This window comes from Xenopus laevis, chromosome 7S (assembly GCF_017654675.1).
Source record: "Xenopus laevis strain J_2021 chromosome 7S, Xenopus_laevis_v10.1, whole genome shotgun sequence".
In the NCBI taxonomy this organism is placed as follows: domain Eukaryota; kingdom Metazoa; phylum Chordata; class Amphibia; order Anura; family Pipidae; genus Xenopus; species Xenopus laevis.
Genome location: NC_054384.1, coordinates 26,938,627 through 26,956,148, shown reverse-complemented (window position 1 = coordinate 26,956,148; position 17,522 = coordinate 26,938,627). Strand labels below are relative to the sequence as shown.

General features: G+C 39.5%; 1 protein-coding gene across 4 annotated transcripts in view; it reads right to left on the bottom strand.

The window, feature by feature from the left end:
- Window positions 1-17,522, bottom strand: part of LOC108697469 (cartilage acidic protein 1) — a 307,659-nt gene that overhangs the window by 230,732 nt on the left and 59,405 nt on the right. The window lies entirely within an intron of this gene.

The following is a 17,522-nucleotide window of genomic DNA, read 5'->3' as shown; positions in this document are numbered from 1 at the left end:
AGTAACATGCATGCAAGCCCACTGGCTAAGACATTGGGTTGAGTTTGGATTCCTGCGTCAACTCTTTGGGCAAGTCACTTAATCTCCCTGAGCCTCAGGCATGGTCCTTAGATTATAAACTCTACAGGGAAGGAATTTACTGTGCCAGAACTACTATAAGATTATCATTCATGCATATAATCAGCTCCTAATGGGAAAACTGTGAATAACTGAAATGTATGTTTATTAATCATGATAACATTGTCAGTCTCTTGCTCACATATTCTTCTGGCTGTTTTACTCCCCCTGTGTATAACTCACCTGGAAAATGGGCTTTGACCTTGACTTTGTTTTAATCCAACAACAAGAATAGAAATTTTCAAAAAGACATTTAGACACATACAACTTTTATGGTTTCAGTGTTTTTCCCCCCGATTCCGCATAATTGTGTCCTCAAAGGAACACCGTTGCATTTAAATGTTCCCCTGTCCTGCATCAATATGTGTACTTGCACTTGATTTGGAGGTTGAACAAAGATCTTGGTGCAACTATAGGGAATGCCATAGAGCAGGGGTCCCCAACCTTTTTTTTTTTCTTTACCTGTCAGCCACATTCAAACGTAAAATGAGTTGTGGAGCAACACAAGCATGGGAAAAGTCCACGGTATTTTCAGGACTGACAGCCTACGGGAGGAGGATCTATTTGACAGTACACCTGGTTTTTATGCAACCTAAATGTGCCTTCAAGTCAGAAATTCAAAAATAAGCACCTGCTATAAAGACCACTGGGATGCTCGCTAGCCAATGCATTCATTATTGCAGGACTACAACTTTTTTTGTGGTCCTTTGGGGTCTCTGCAAGTGTCTTCTCCCTTCACTGCAAAATTGTGGAGGTTATGCAGAAGATGAAGTATGGTCCACTGCTTCCTCCTCTCAATGCTTTGAGATATCCAAACATACCTCAGGTGGGTCACAGAGAAAGAAGCAAAGAATGGAAGTCTGGGTCCACACATCACCCCAGAGATATTTGTAAGAATGATTAATCTCATCTATTCAATGCAGAACACAAGAGAATAAGCAGAAGATGGAGATCCACCCTAATTTTCAGATTCTTACAGGTAATCCAGCTGCATAGCAGGACAAGCATGGTACTCAACAAGAATGGAAGACCGTATCAATTATTATTTTCTGTTTTAATGCCAATGCCCAAAATTCTATGAGATACGCATTTTTGTGTACTTCTTGTGTAGCATATCTGGATCTACCTGCTCTGCATGGTAAATGAAGATAATTAACCCCCCCCAAATAAATATTACAATTAAGAATTTTATTTTCTCAGGTATTACAATATGCTGCAGATTATCCCAATTAATGAAGTGTAATACTTACAAATGTATATAGAACATTGAGCATTGCCGTGGGGGGGGGGGAGATGTGGAATTAATTAGTGTGACCAGCTTCTAAATCTTAATGAAAAGGCATTTCCTAAGAGGCACCCAAGTTGGTTTCTGGTTCGTGCATATTTTTATATTCATCATACCAGATGCTAAGCTCTTCTTGGAATGACAATGAAATCTGAGTTATCTTCACCTCCACCAGGAGCTGCCAGCAGTTATGTGTTTATATAACAATCAATCAAGGCAAATCTATTATTATATATCAAGAATAGCCATAGATACCTTTTTATACTGAAGTAATGTGTATGACAGCAAGCGCTCCATGTAAAAACATCCACTTTACGCCCCTACTCATTTAAGAAAATACCCCAGAATAAGTATCCCATTTTCCTGCATCATTTGTACCCACTTATATAACTTACTGTGGCGCTTATAAAGAGTGTTAGTTTCTAGCTGGGCTTTGCTAATATTTACTGCTGGTTATAGAACACTACAGACTGGGCACACAGATCATTGGTTGAAACTGACACTACTCACATGCAGTGCATTGCAATGAGCTTTGTTATGTAGATAGCTTTGATATACCAAAGAAAGTTTTCAGTCCCTAACCTCTTCTTAGAATACAATGAGAGTAGATTGGTCAGAACCACATCAATAAGTGGACATAGGGAATGCAATAAAATATAATACTCTCTTTCAGACTGGACTAAATACAGTAGGTTTCCCACCCATCATGTTCCATATACAATAATGATTGCAACCAACACTTTAAAGGAGTAGAATATATCATGTAACCACCCCCCGAAATAAGTAATATGAGTTATTTATGAATGCTCTAAAATGGATGCAATACTTGCACTTGTGTCCAGATATGCACTTGTATTTTCCCATCTTTGCCGCTGCATCTATTCTACCTCTTCTAATGAATGGTGGGCAACTGCGCCTTATGACGCTTGGGAATACCCAAGTTGTTACCACCCTGAACCTGGTAATAGATACAGGGTTCCCACATCAGGTTGGGTCAAGAGATGCATCAGACTTGTGGTCAATTAACTGAATGCAAATGGCATTTAGGTAAATGCCCCATTTTGTAAAATGCAAGATTTACATTGCAGCTGATTTGTACAGGGCACACTTGAGGTGGACATAATTGAAGCATAGCTGCAGCATTTTTGCATTATGTACAAAACATGACAATTTGCATCCGACATTGAACTTTGCACAATGTACCTGTATTCATAAATGACCCCTATAGTGTAGTAGTTAATGGTACATTAACTGCAAATAACACAAATGAATCCTTTAGACCAGTGATCCCCAACCAGTAGCTCGTGAGCAACATGTTGCTCTCCAACCCCTTGGATGTTGCTCTCAGTGGCCTCAAAGCAGGTGATTATTTTTTAATTCCAGACTTGGTGGCAAGTTTTGGTTGCATAAAAACCAGGTGTACTGTCAAATAGAGCCTCCTGTAGATGAAGAGTCCACATAGGGGCTACCAATAGCCAATCACAGCCCTTATTTGCACCGCCCAGGAACGGTTTCCCTGCTTGTGTTGCTCCCCAACTCTTTTTAAATCTGAATGTTGCTCATGGGTGAAAAAGGTTGGGGATCCCTGCTTTAGACAAAAGTTCTTGTATACCAGGTTCCTTTACAGTGAATAAACACAGGCAGTCTAACAAAAAAAATGCATCAATGCAACAAGATCTCTGTACCTTGTAGTTGATCCAAACTAAGATATAATCAATCCATATTGGAAGCAAAAACAGCTTTTGGGGTTTATTTCCTAGCAGATTTAAGGTATGGAGATCCAATTTACAGAAAGATCCGTAATGTGCTTAACACAGGGACTTCAACTGTTAAGTCTCTGTATGTCACCATTATAGGATAGTCTGAGAAGGGTATGAAAACCAGGATAGGGCACAATTTCGCAAAGTTTTACTCCAAACCCAGTCTCACATTATACTCACAAAATCAAAGTGTTTAAATAACCCATCAAGTACTCTCCACTAATTCAGTATCAATCGTACTCCAAATCGTCATACTAACAGGCCCTTTACACTGCCTAACACCACCACTATTGTCTTTTTATTATAACAATAAGTAGTAACAAGCTGTGAGAGTCCCATTCAACCCCTGCCAGTAAAATAGCAGTATTGCAACAGCCATGCATAGAATTCACACAATGACTCAATGCAATGCACCCCCAATGCAGTTCATTTTTACATATCTCTCTTTTTATTTCTCCCAAATCTTTACAATTTATACCAGGGGAGCAAGAGAGAAAGAACAAGAGCCAGTCACATACAGCGATAAAGCAAATGCCAGCGGACAGCTCATGGGATTGAAACCCCCCATTTCTAAACTTCCACTTGTTTTTGGAAATATACACTTTAAATCCTAAGCCTGTTTCTCCATCTCTTTTTAAATGCCAAGGTGTTTTACCTGTGAAGCAAAAGATGATTTGCAATTCATTTTCACACTGCAGGGTTTCCCGCTCCTTCACATATCAAACGATATAACGCCTGCTTCTAAGGGCTTCTCACCGAACATGATTTTCCACAGGTGCTAAAAATGAGCACGGCAAATAGAAAAGCATTTATTTGAACTCATCCTTTTTGACCTCTGCGAGCTGCTCCCCTTGGAGTCTCAAGTTCGGAGCAGGAATAAATATAAGCAGCATATGATTTATAAATGTACACAGTGGATAAACTCTCAGCATGGAGTATCTGCATTCGGTGAACTCGCTTATCTGCTGTTGGGTTGAACGATTGCCTGCTTTGTGTGATCATCGGCTGATTAGATTTGCTTTGATGATCAGGAGCTGAGGTTCTGGAAAGATGAGTTTGCTTGGTGAGTAAGAACAAAACTGTCATCTGTTTTTGGGATTTGAAAGTCACATAGTTACATAGTTAAATGGGGCTGAAAAAAGACAAAGTCCACCAAGTTCAACCCCTCCAAATGAAAACCCAGCATCCATACACACACCCCTCCCTACTTTTACATCAATTATATATACCCATACCTATACTAACTATAGAGTTTAGTATCACAATAGCCTTTGATATTATGTCTGTCCAAAAAATCATCCAAGCCACTCTTAAAGGCATTAACTGAATCAGCCATCACAACTTAAAGTGTTTTGACAATCGTGGGTTCCATTTTTGTGTGCATTTTGTGATACACCATTAGAAAATCACAATTGTATTTTACAAAACATAACACAGGTATTGGATCCATTATGCAGAAACTCATTATCCAGAAAGCTCCAAATAAAGATAAGGCCATGTCCCATAGACTCCCATTTTAATAAAATAGTTCAAATTTTTAAAATAATTTTCTTCTCTGTAGTGAAAAAACAGTATGTTATACTTGATCCCAACTAAGATATAATTGATTCTTAACAATCCTATTGGGTTTAATTAATGATTTTATAGACTTAAGGTATGGAGATCCAAATCCCAGGTAATGAGCATTCTGGATAATAGGTCCAAGAGATTGTCGGCACATCTGCAGTATTAATTCGAGCTGCGCCAGGTAGTAAGGAGAATGGGGTGGTACAACTTGCACTGGTGCCTGTGAGGGACAAGTTATGCTGCACTGTATCACTGCAAATCACCCCCAAATGCGAAATAACTGACATATATTTAGGGGAGGACTACAACTACGTTTTTGGTGTGATCCAACACTCTGCGACAAATCGCATGAGACGGAAATAAGGTAAGAGATAGAAATGTCAGATGCAGACGCAGTGTGCAACGTCTCTTACCTTATTTCTGTCGCATACGATTTGTTGCATGCGTTTTGTCCTAGCGCGTCGGATCGTGCCAAAAACATCTGTGTAGTCCTACACTTATACATAAAAAGGGATACATTAAAGTGATCCCCAATCAGTGGCTCATGACCAACACATTGATCCCCAACCCCTTGCTCTCAGCGGCCACAAAACAGGTGCTTATTTTCGAATTCCTGGCTTGGAGGCAAGTTTGCATAAAATCCAGGTTTACTGCCAAGCAAAGCCTCCTGTAGGCTGTCAGTCTACATAGGGACTAGAAAATAGCCAATCAAAACCCTTATTTGGCACCCCCATTAACATTATTAATGCTTCTGTTGCTCCCTGAATCTTTTTACATTTGAATGTGGCTCAAATAAAGGTTAAAAAAGGTTGGGGACCGAGCACTAAAGTCTTCATAAATGTAACTAGATCATGAAATGATCAAGACTCAAGTGAAACTGCTGTAGGGGTTGCTTTCTTAATGCTTCCACATACTGAACAAAAACTGCTATTTTATTCAATCAGCTCTACCTATGTTGTTTCTTCTTCATCCATGTACAACAATAGACAACTTAAGTATGTTGGTATCAGATGTGGAGGTAAGTTATCATTGTAGAACTGAAATGGATCTGGGCTGGAGTTACTACAGGGGCCTAAATATCTGTAAATGCAAATGAACAAAGGGCAAAATGTGTGGTTGCTGCGCCTTTCTGCCCAGATGTACAAATTTGCTATATTTATAGTATCACCTGTTTTCTCAAAATGTTAGAGAAATAATTGCATGAGTTACATACGATTGAAAGTAAACAAGCCAGACATTAGATAATAGTTATTATACTCATCGAAAAGAATCCATGGAGTGTCCGCAAACTGCAAGGTTAAATATCAAACGTGAAAAAAAGAGGACTTAACCTGAATATCAAACGTGAAAAAAGAGGACTTAACCTTAAATATCAAACGTGAAAAAAGAGGACTTAACCTTAAATATCAAACGTGAAAAAAGAGGACAACCTTAAATATCAAACGTGAAAAAAGAGGACTTAACCTAATTGCATGAGTTAGTTATTTAGGATCAGCTAAGTTACTGCAAGACTAGAGATTCTAATGCTGAGAACATACTTAAGTCATAAGTCGATCTTGGTTCCAAATCATATCCATAAATCTTTCTGTAGGCAGCCAAAGAAGGTAATTTCTGTGGTTAAAAGGGAATGTTATATGAATCAGATAAAGCACTGGAAACCTCTCATACTTTTGCAGATACAGTATTTGAGAGCAGAATTTAACTTGGCCACAGAGAGTGATACAGTCAGGCAATTTAGTTGATTTTGGTTGATGTGTGCAGCTCTCAGATATCTATACTGAGGAGCAGATTTACTAAAGGGCGAAGTGACTAACGCTGGCAAAGATTCGCCAGTGTTAGCGTTTTCAGGGACTTTGCAGATTTACTAACGGATGCAGGCATCACTTCACTAGAAAAGGAGATAGACGTTAGCGGTGGTTCGCACTCTATCACCAGGTGAATTTTTGCTCTGGAGAATGGACGTTACTTCGCAAATTCACTAAGATGCGGATTTTACTGACGTTACCTCTTTCGCCAGACTTGCCTTCACCAGCTCAGACCAGGCAAAGTGCACTGGAGTGCATAGGACTTCCTCATTCTTCTGTTACTTACATCATATTTTTAAGTGGAAAAAGTTTCAAGTCCAAAAAACGCTGGCGTCTTTTCCTTTTTTTCAGAGTGATAGCCTGCAAAAGTCCTTAAATTTTTTTTTGGGTAACCAGGTTCCCCCATACATTTTCTAACATATGGAACATTAACTATACAGTGGACTCATGTATAGGGCATTATCACAACTCTATTTTCTTTATTAAAGGGATACTGTCATGGGGAAAAATTTTTTTTTCAAAATTAATCAGTTAATAGTGCTGCTCCAGCAGAATTCTGCACTGAAATCCATTTCTCAAAAGAGCAAACAGATTTTTTTATATTCAATTTTGAAATCTATGCCCGTCATTTCCACTGCGAAACAAGGCGAAAAAAATTCACCCATCCCTTGTGCTGTCTACTTTTTAATCTCCCCGGTCTATTCATAAAACAACCCATATGCTTTACTTTTCCTTTAAGCTACAACATGCACATTTCCCTCCACACACAGTTCAGGCACAAATTTCTTTCTTCACTTCCCACCTGAACATACAGTATGAGACACAGCTTGCTCTCTAAACAGATGCCAACAAACATTTTCAAAAAGGTTCTGTTCCTTTCCTGCCAGAACAACTTACTCCACCTGTCTGTCAGCCACAGATTGTGTACTATCTAGTCCACTTTACAACTCAGCAGGCCCTTTATTTTCCCCCTTTTCTCAGCCACAGCCAATTTCATGACTTACCACCCTCTGATCTTTGACAATTCTTCAGAGCTCATTATTTGCTTTCTCTTCTCCTTAATAAGTGTAGTCCCTGCCTTGTGTCCTTCTCTTCATGTACAACTCAAATTAGACCTGTTCCCTTCCTTACAACCCTATCTCAAAGACCTCTAAATTGCACCACTCTCAAACAGTAGCGGAACTATGGGGGGGGGGGTGACTGCACCAGGACCCTATCCCCTCTGGCCCGCCGGCGAATCCGCAGTAGTGCTGTTTTGCTTTGCTAAAAAAATTTGCGAAACACGAAAAATTCGTCAAACGTGAAAATTGACGCCCGCATCAATTTTGGATGCGCGTCCGATAAGTCGATCGCATCAATTTTAACGGCATTGTTAAAATCAATGGGCGTCCGAATAGTGTTGATGCGCATTGATTTTGACGTGAGCGACTTTTCAGACGCGCGTCCGAAATTTTTTAATGTCCGTGAATTTTCGATGGGACATTTTCGCAGGACTATTGTGACTTTATTTGCCGGTGCTGAATTTGCACCAGCCGAATTTATTCACCCATTACTAATCTGCAGCATAAAACACTTTTGGGGGGGCCTGGATGCAGGCGTGCAGCCAGGCCCTCCCCCCCAAATAGAGTTTTTTATGGCGGATAGTTACATTACTGCTCTCAAACAGCCAAGCAACACATATCTCCTTTTCATTACACTGGGTGCCAGTCAAGGGGAGTCTTAATTAAGTTATTACAACAGGTGTAATTCGCATTGTAGAAATAGATGGGTGACTTTGGCTGGAGGTGATCCTCCTCCATATAGTAAATTACATTCTACATATTTACATATGATATATAGTATGTGACAACGGTGACATTGGCTGTGTCATTGAATGGGTTAGTTCTGTTTCTGGTTAGGAATGGGCGAATTTTTTCGCCTTGTTTGCAGTGGAAATGACGCCCAGAGACTTGTATGGCGGCGCAAAAAATAAAAAGTTTTTTTGATGCACATAAGGCTTTAATGGGCGTCTGCGACATTTCGCCGGTGGCAAATTTTTAACGAAACTGGTTGAATTCGCCCATCCGTACTTCTGGGAAATAAAAGCTATAGCTGTGGCATGGAAGGAGGTCTAACTATGGACACTTTGGATATATAACATACGGCATAAAAGATGTTTTGAGTCTCCACATCTGCAAACAAAAAAAAAAACTTTTTTTCTTTTTATTGTTGTATTTGCATGCATTTTTAGTTATGCATCCTTTTATACTGGGAAATACTGGGGTTAAGTGCAAAAATAAATCAGTATATCAAACCCTCAAGTTGTACTTTGTCTATTTTAAGTGTAAAATACAGCGTTATCTTGCATTTGTTTAACAGTAATACATTTAAGCTCTGTTGTACTTGTATTTTAAGAGGACTTTAATCAATGTAGAATTTTCTACATAGCTTGTGGCCTACAGAGTCCTATTATATTTCATTATATGTTTCTATTGCCTTATTAACCTGAAATATGCTATTCCACAGCAGATGCCAATTGCTAGCAGGCTAGTTATGGCCCACAAACTGTGTTAGAGACGCATGTCCTGCTTCTGGAATGACAGATCAAATGTTTCCTCCAATTTGGGACCTCCACTCATGCACAGTACAACTCACCCAAGGCGTCGCTACCTGCCAATCTAACTGGCAGCTACCTGACATGCACCTGCCTTTGGGAGCTGAGGCTACAGTGTACTTATACCTTATTAACTCTAGAACATGGCACAGACAACTCTGTGCTAGTACTAGAGACTTGGATTATATAAATACAGGTATGGGATCTGATATCTGGAAACCCATTATCCAGAAAGCTCCAAATTACGGAGACTTCATTTTATCCAATTAATCCAATTTTTTTTAAAAAAAATTCCTTTTTTTCTGTAATAATAAAAAACATTGTACACGATCCAAACTAAGCTATAATTAATCCTTATGCGAAGCAGAACCAGCATATTTGGTTTGTTTAATGTTTACCTGATTTTCTACTAGGCTTAAGGTATGAAATTACGGAAAGATCCGTTATCTGGAAAGCCCTAGGTCAAGCATTCTGGATAACCAGTCCTATGCCTGCCTATACTGTATTTTATATAGGAAAAAATCAAACAGATTTGACAGATTAATTAATCAAAGTTGGGCTTTAATGTCGCCTTAAATCACATTAACAGAGAATCATAAAAATTACAAGTGTTGCTGAGCTGAGCTTTAAATTCTCTATACAAGCATCCTTGGACCACCCAAAACAATCTGCCCTTTTTCCAATATGTATCACTAGCCGGCATATAAATTACTTTGAATTTGGGCTTCATTAATGCTGCACAGAGTTTATTACCATGCAAAATGATTTGCAACCCTAGTATAGGTATAGAATTTATTATTTAGAATGCCTGGGGTTTTCCTGGATATGTTTTTTTCCTGTAATTTGGATATCTATACTTTAGGATTTTATGCCTTCAATATTAATTTGTGCAGTTTAGTTAGGATTAAGTACAATGTCCTGTTTTATTCTGTAATTTGGAGCTTTCTGGATAATGGGTTTCCAGATAACAGAAACAATACCAGTATCTATATAAAGGCCAATGACTCCATCAGTACAGCAGTAAAGCTCTTTTCAAAGGGTATAGTGATACTGCAGCAGCTTATACATTATTATTATCATCATTACATATTTATTAAAACCCTACATATGACCTCCTACTTGTTTCCACATAGATTGTAAGCTCTACAGGACAGAGACCTCTATTTTGAAGTGCTGTGCAATAGAAGGGTATCTACTACTGACCGACTCAGGAGGTAAAGCGGACCTTGCATTGAGTAAATTTACTAGTGCCACTATAGCAAATTAGTCCAATCTGTCACAATCTGATATAGAAGGAAGGGACAGTAAATGATCCCCAATAGGTGACACAGATGGGGGACTTTGCAGTAAATGACCCCCAATATCACAGGAGGGAGAACCTCCTAGTCAAGCTTTTTTCCCCCCCACATGCCCATGAACTGATGGTACATACCCCCCTACAGGAAATCTCTGGCAGTTTTGTACAGTTCTAGATCTGACCGCTGCCTTCATTTCTGTACTTTCTCTTGTTCAATTTCACATCATCTACAGTATCTGGATTTAGAAGCATTCACAGATGATCCTTCATCTTTAGCTTCCTTAACCGGATAAAATGCATCCCCAGGCTTTCACAAATTACTGCTCAGGCTGAGAGGGCCAGCTAATGCACGTGAAATGGCTCAGCACCAATAAGCCAGAGAGAGAGAAAGTTGAAAGTGGTTGAATTCAAGAAAAGGGAAATAATCAAGTACTTTTGGAAAAGTTGACTATGTGCAAAAGTGCTGTCTGGTGCACTATCTGCAAGTGCCCAGCCTGTAAAGTAGAAACATAATTGTAGTTACGCCATAGGCTGAAACATTGATGTAACAAGCATTAAGAGGGGTAACCCATTTGCTATTAGGGATGTAGCGAACATCGGAAAAAAAGTTCGAACATATTCGCGAACTTGCGCAAAAATGCGAGCGGTTCGCGAACGGTTCGCGAACCCCATAGACTTCAATGGGAAGGCGAACTTTAACATCTAGAAAAGACATTTCTGGCCAGAAAAATGATTTTAAAGTTGTTTAAAGGGTGCAACGACCTGGACAGTGGCATGCCAGAGGGGGATCAAGGGCAAAAATGTATCTGAAAAATCTGCCTGTGTGTGCTTGGAAGAGATAGTGTAGGGGGAGAGCTGTTAGTGATTTCAGGGACAGATGATAGTAAGTTTGCTGGCTAGTAATCTGCTTGATACTGCTCTGTATTGGAGGGACAGAAGTCTGCAGGGATTTGAGGGACATTTTAGCTTAGGTAGCTTTGCTGGCTAGTAATCTACTGTTCTCTTTAAACAACTGCCATACGTTGACCTTGTAGGCATTGTTTGCCCAGTTTTTTTGGACGCAGCCACTGAAGCACAGTTGCCAGAAAAAATATGCCATATAAATGCTGAAAATAGTAATTTTTCGCCATACGTTGACCTTGTAGACATTGTTTGCCCAGTTTTTTTGGTTGCAGCCACTGAAGCACAGTTGCCAGAAAAAATATGCCATATAAATGCTGAAAATAGTCATTTTTTGCCATACGTTGACCTTGTAGGCATTGTTTGCCCAGCTTTTTTGGTCGCAGCCACTGAAGCACAGTTGCCAGAAAAAATATGCCATATAAATGCTGAAAATAGTAATTTTTTGCCATATACGTTGAGTCAACGTATGGCAAAAAATGAGTATTTTCAGCATTTATATGGCATATTTTTTCTGGCCTCTGTGCTTCAGTGGCTGCGGCCAAAAAAAAACTGGGCAAACAATGCCTACAAGGTCAACGTATACACTACTACAGCGGTGGATACGGATTACGTAAAATATATGAATGCTGCTTGAAAAAAAGTAACTCAAGTGGTTTTTCTAGAGACGATAATATTATCAATATTTAGACAAAATGTGAACAAGCTCACACAGCTAGATGGCGGTTTGAAGAAAACACTGTGCAAATAATGCCTACAAGGTCAACGTATACACTACTACAGCGGTGGATACGGATTACGTAAAATATATGAATGCTGCTTGAAAAAAAGTAACTGTGGTTTTTCTAGAGACGATAATATTATCAATATTTAGACAAAATGTGAACAAGCTCACACAGCTAGATGGCGGTTTGAAGAAAACACTGTGCAAATACTGCCCACAAGATCAACGTATACACTACTACAGCGGTGGATACGGATTACGTAAAATATATGAATGCTGCTTGAAAAAAAGTAACTCAAGTGGTTTTTCTAGAGACGATAATATTATCAATATTTAGACAAAATGTGAACAAGGTCACACAGCTCGATGGCGGGTTGAAGAAAACAGTGTGCAAATAATGCCTACAAGGCCAACGTATACACTACTACAGCGGTGGATACGGATTACGTAAAATATATTATGGCTGCTTGAAAAAAGTGACTCCGGTGTTTTTTCTGGAGACGGTAATATTATGGATATTTAGACAGAATGGGAACAAGGTCACACAGCTCGATGGCGGGTTGAAGAAAACAGTGTGCAAATAATGCCTACAGGGCAAATAATGCCTAAAAGGTCAACTTATACACTACTACAGCGGTAGTAAAATAAAAAAAAGTAAAATAAAAAAAAAATGAATATTAAAAAAAAAAATTAAAGTTGGTGCTGCTGAACTAGGAGCAGCAGATTAGCACACCAGTCCCACTCCCCAACACTGCTAGACTAATAGCACTGGGCTCTTATAGTAGTAGTAGTAGTAGTAGTAGTAAAACAACAAAAAAATAAATAAAAGCAGTCCTTACAAGGACTACTGTTATTGCAGCAGTCAGCAGATGAGATCAGAAGCAGGACAGCTGCCCACTGCAGCTACATACAGAGCACTGCAGTAGAAGGTAGATTACTAGCCAGCAAAGCTACCTAAGCTAAAATGTCCCTCAAACCCCTGCAGACTTCTGTCCCTCCAATAACAGAGCAGTATCAAAACGATTACTAGCCAGCAAACTTTCAACTGTCCCTGAAATCACTAACAGGCAGCAGCTCTCTCCCTACACTATCTCTTCAGCACACACAGGCAGAGTGAAAAAACGCTGCAGGGCTTCGGTTTTTATAGGGAAGGGGAGTGGTCCAGGGGAGAGCTTCCTGATTGGCTGCCATGTACCTGCTGGTCTGGGGTGAGAGGGCAAAAAAAAGCGCCAACAATGGCGAACCCAAAATGGCGAACGTCGCGCGACGTTCGCGAACTTCCGGCGAGCGCGAACACCCGATGTTCGCGCGAACAAGTTCGCCGGCGAACAGTTCGCGACATCTCTATTTGCTATATGTTCCATGCACTACATATAGTATAATTCCAATATTTTGGAAATAGAAAGAGGGCCAAAAAGATTTGGCGCAGCAAAATTTTTATCCATGCCCATTTTGTGGCCAGACCCCCTAATTATTATGTCCATTTTACAAAATTTGGCAGGTTATTAAAGTTTGAACGCATTTCTGTAGTTTCTATGTTATTACAGTTTTGCTAATGAAGGTGAATAGTCATTTAAACTGTGAGTCTCTTTTCCAAGAGACCTACTTATCTTAGATTGCTACAAAAGTATTAATTCTGGGCTTTCTGCCAAAAGCCAATTAAGGGGTAAATTTATCAAAGAGTGAAGTTCCGCCACTAGAGTGAAATTCAGCAGCTCTCAATTCATTTCTATGGGATTTTGAAAGGGGTATTTATCAATTGGTGAAAGTGAAAGTTCATCCATTGATAAATACGCCTATAAAAATCCCATAGAAATCAATGGAGAGTGGCGGAATTTCACTCTAGTGGCGGAACTTCACAATTAACTTCACTCTGATAAATATACCCCTAAGTTAGAAACTTTTTATCTTTTTCTGGCTGTTCAGTGAAGGAGATCAAAGAGAAAGTCGGGACATTTCAGTAATAAACGGGGACTGCGGGTTGTGTTGTCAAAATCGGGACTGCCCCACGAAAAACGGGACAGTTGGGAGGTATGCATTTAGTAATCCGTATTACTTACTAGTAATAAACCCTTATAGAATAAGTGCAAAAGGAATGGGGCATGACCAGTGTGGGACTGGGCTACCTAGGGCCCATCAGAGGAGCTCACCCCAGGGGCCCACCAAGTACATAAGTGCACCTGCTTCAGAAAATAGATAATAAGCATATTACACCCAGACATGGCAGTAAGATTGCTACAGAAATGTAGCAGTTAACATAGCAGTTAGATCAGTGCAGAAAATAAACTATGAGCACATTAACTTGAGAAATACCAGTAAGATGCTTGTAGAAAATGGATAATAAACATATTAGCACCCCGGACATGATAATAAGATTGCTACAGAAAAGGAGTACTTTAACCCCACATATGAAAAGTAAGATCACTGTAGAAAATGTACTGAAACAAAGTGAATTAGATTGAAAGCAATAATATATCCACCCTTTCACAAGTAGAATGTAACAAATATGTCCTGTCTCTAGTGCTGCCTTGCTCTTCCTCCTGCAATTCTAAAACTTCTGGAAGTTCGGAAAAAAATTAAAGATGGAAGTGATTTCACAGTGGAACCACGGGCATCTTTTATATTTTTGCATGTTCATCCAGGAGTTGGATCAGGCAGGGGGACCCCAGCATGGCAGCAGTGGGTGAGCAAAGGGGGCATGTATGGTAGCAGACAGGTAGGCTATCCAAAGTGGTTGGTAGGGCCCATCACAGCAATCGTCTGGTCCCAAAATAATGGCTGGTGATCAGTGGTGGTCCAATACATCAGCAGTCAATCAGTGGGGCCCAACAGGACTGGGGCCCAGTGGAATTTACCAGATATCCCTGTAGGCCAGTCCAACCATGGACATGACTGAATTAGTCAGGGACTTAAATTAATTTATGGGAAGTTGATCTTGGTATAAAGGAAAGGCTTAACCTGAATTGGTATAAAGAAAAAGTCCTCCAGTGGTAAAAGTCTTCTGGTTTAAAGTTGCCCTGTTGCTCAATGTTAAGTTAAATCTGAGTACCATGGATCAGTGTTGAATGTCTGTGCCAGTCAATGAATGAGAAGTATTTGGATGCTAACACAAAAATGCAGAGACCCTGGAATGAGTAGAATAGTTTAGTAGAATTTACTTGTCAAGTGCTTGCAATGTGCTCTCTCTTTGCTAACTTATACAGTTTACCATAAGCAGCACAGTAACAAAAGGTAAGTTGGAATGATTGCAGGGGTTGGTGAACAACTGGCTTTTCTCCTAAGTACAGCTACATTGGGAATTAAACTATCATGCCGTAGGCCCAAACTATTAACACAGGAACTCTCTGCTTTACAGGAGATTTCAGGGTCTTAGCCCACTGAGCTATTCATTCTGCACTCTTTCCACCACAAGTAAGCTCAAGACTAAAGCAAGAGAGGACTAACTTGAATATAATCGCCATTATGTAAAGGAGCCTTGCACAAATGCTGTAGCTATTCTTGCTGCTTCATTACATTAACAGCCGTAGAATCAATTACAAGCTGTTGACATGCTTAATAAAAAAGTAATCAATAAGAGCTTATATTGTCCTATTTGGTCACAAGCAATACAGAATTGTACATGATCAAAATCATATTGCATCCATTTCTTTGGTTGACCAGTGGTGCATCTATAATTATCAGCAGTTTTCAGGGTTGAGCAGTGATTTACAAAATATAGGGCTGGACTTCCAAGGGGCTATTTGGGGAAAATCCTACAGTATTTGTTCTCCTAGATACTACTGGGTAAACACTTTCTTTGTTCATATAACTATAGCAAGTCCATCCTATATCTGTAACCTTGCTAGGAACTGAGGGAAGGGGGGGTGGTCAATATTGGATAAAAAGGAGGCTTTAACCAAAAAGACATAAAGCCACTAGGATAGACAATACCATCTTTGTTCATCTTAAATCCAATATATATTACAACATACATACTTTTATATGATTTGACAAGCATGCAGAATTAATGAGAACGCTCTCTTGTTTTTCTTGGCATGAAATGTATGTGATCTTTTTCATAACATATAAATCAATAGAGGTCCCTTTGCAAGAGAAGTGTTGCTTTTATGTTTATTTCATGAAGCTGGGTTCATGCGAATTTCTATTCTGCCTTCCACATAATACTGTATGTATGTAGTATGGAGGTCAGGTTTTAAAGTGTCCCCTGCTTTTGTCATAACCAGCCCAAGATTAGATTAGAAATATCTACTTAAAACAGGGGGCAGACAGAATTTTTCTACACAATAACACCAACCAGTTCTGACAGTCACATGACCCTTCTAGCAAAAATAATAATGTAATCACAAGTAAAATAACAATTTTGCTGTTAAACATGCATTTTAGAACCAAAACAGCAGGCCTCTATATTGGCAAAACCAAAACCTGAAAATAGAGGTTACTCATCTGTCCTCATAGGGTCTGACTGAGCCCGTGGGACACAAGGGAAAACCTCATGGGCCCCACCGATCCAGACCCGCTTCCCGTCTGACACAATAATGACTACCATCTTACCTCCCTTTGACTGGGAAAAGAACATGGTACACACGGGGGGAGGAGGGGAGGTTGTGGCAGCGCTCTGTGGCAGAGTAGGGGGTCCATATTTACAGTATGTATATGCCAACCAGTACAAATAAGCAGAGCTAATATAAATAATCTCTCACTGTCTTAAATATATTGTTAATGGGTTGAGTTTAAAAAATTGGTGGTGAGCATAACTTTCCCTTGTTTGTTATAGTTTATACAGGAGCAGTGGCCAGCTCCATATTGTAGCTCCCACCCTTTCCAACTATAGTCAGGTGATCCCACTGGTGGCCAATAAAAGGGCAACCAAGTTTGGATGTTTTAACTTTGAAAGCAGCAAGGTAAGGTAGTAATTAGGAAGTAGAAAGCAATAGAATTCTTAATGAATCAGATGCAATTTGAGTGTAGGACTGGCCAGATATGGGATGTCTTTGACGTAGTTGGCCAGCTTAAATATATTGCAATATATGGACAAACAATCCCTGTTTTGTTTAAAAGCTAAGGCATGTTTGGTAGCTTAAGGCACAAAATGTCTCAATGCCTTAAATATATTGATAATGAGTTAAGTGCAGAGGACTCTTGTATTTGTATGAATCTTTGTGGTCACAGCCTCATTGCAATGGTTTAAAAATCAGAGGTGAGCACAACTTTCACTTGTTTGTTATAATGAAAATAACGCTCCCGGTCGAACAAAGATTAATCCCCCCACTAACTTTTTAAATATTCTTTACTTTTACTGCTACTTTTCAAAAGGAAGCTCTCTCATAACCCCAGTCTAATGGAAATGTAAGACAGTGTTGGGTGCCTTTAACAGTAAAGGGTTTAAGGTCTTTAGCAATTCATTGCTCTTTGCTCTTGCAATTGAAGTTGGAAGCATTAAGCACATCTTTCCAAGTCCTGAACAAGAATTTTCCT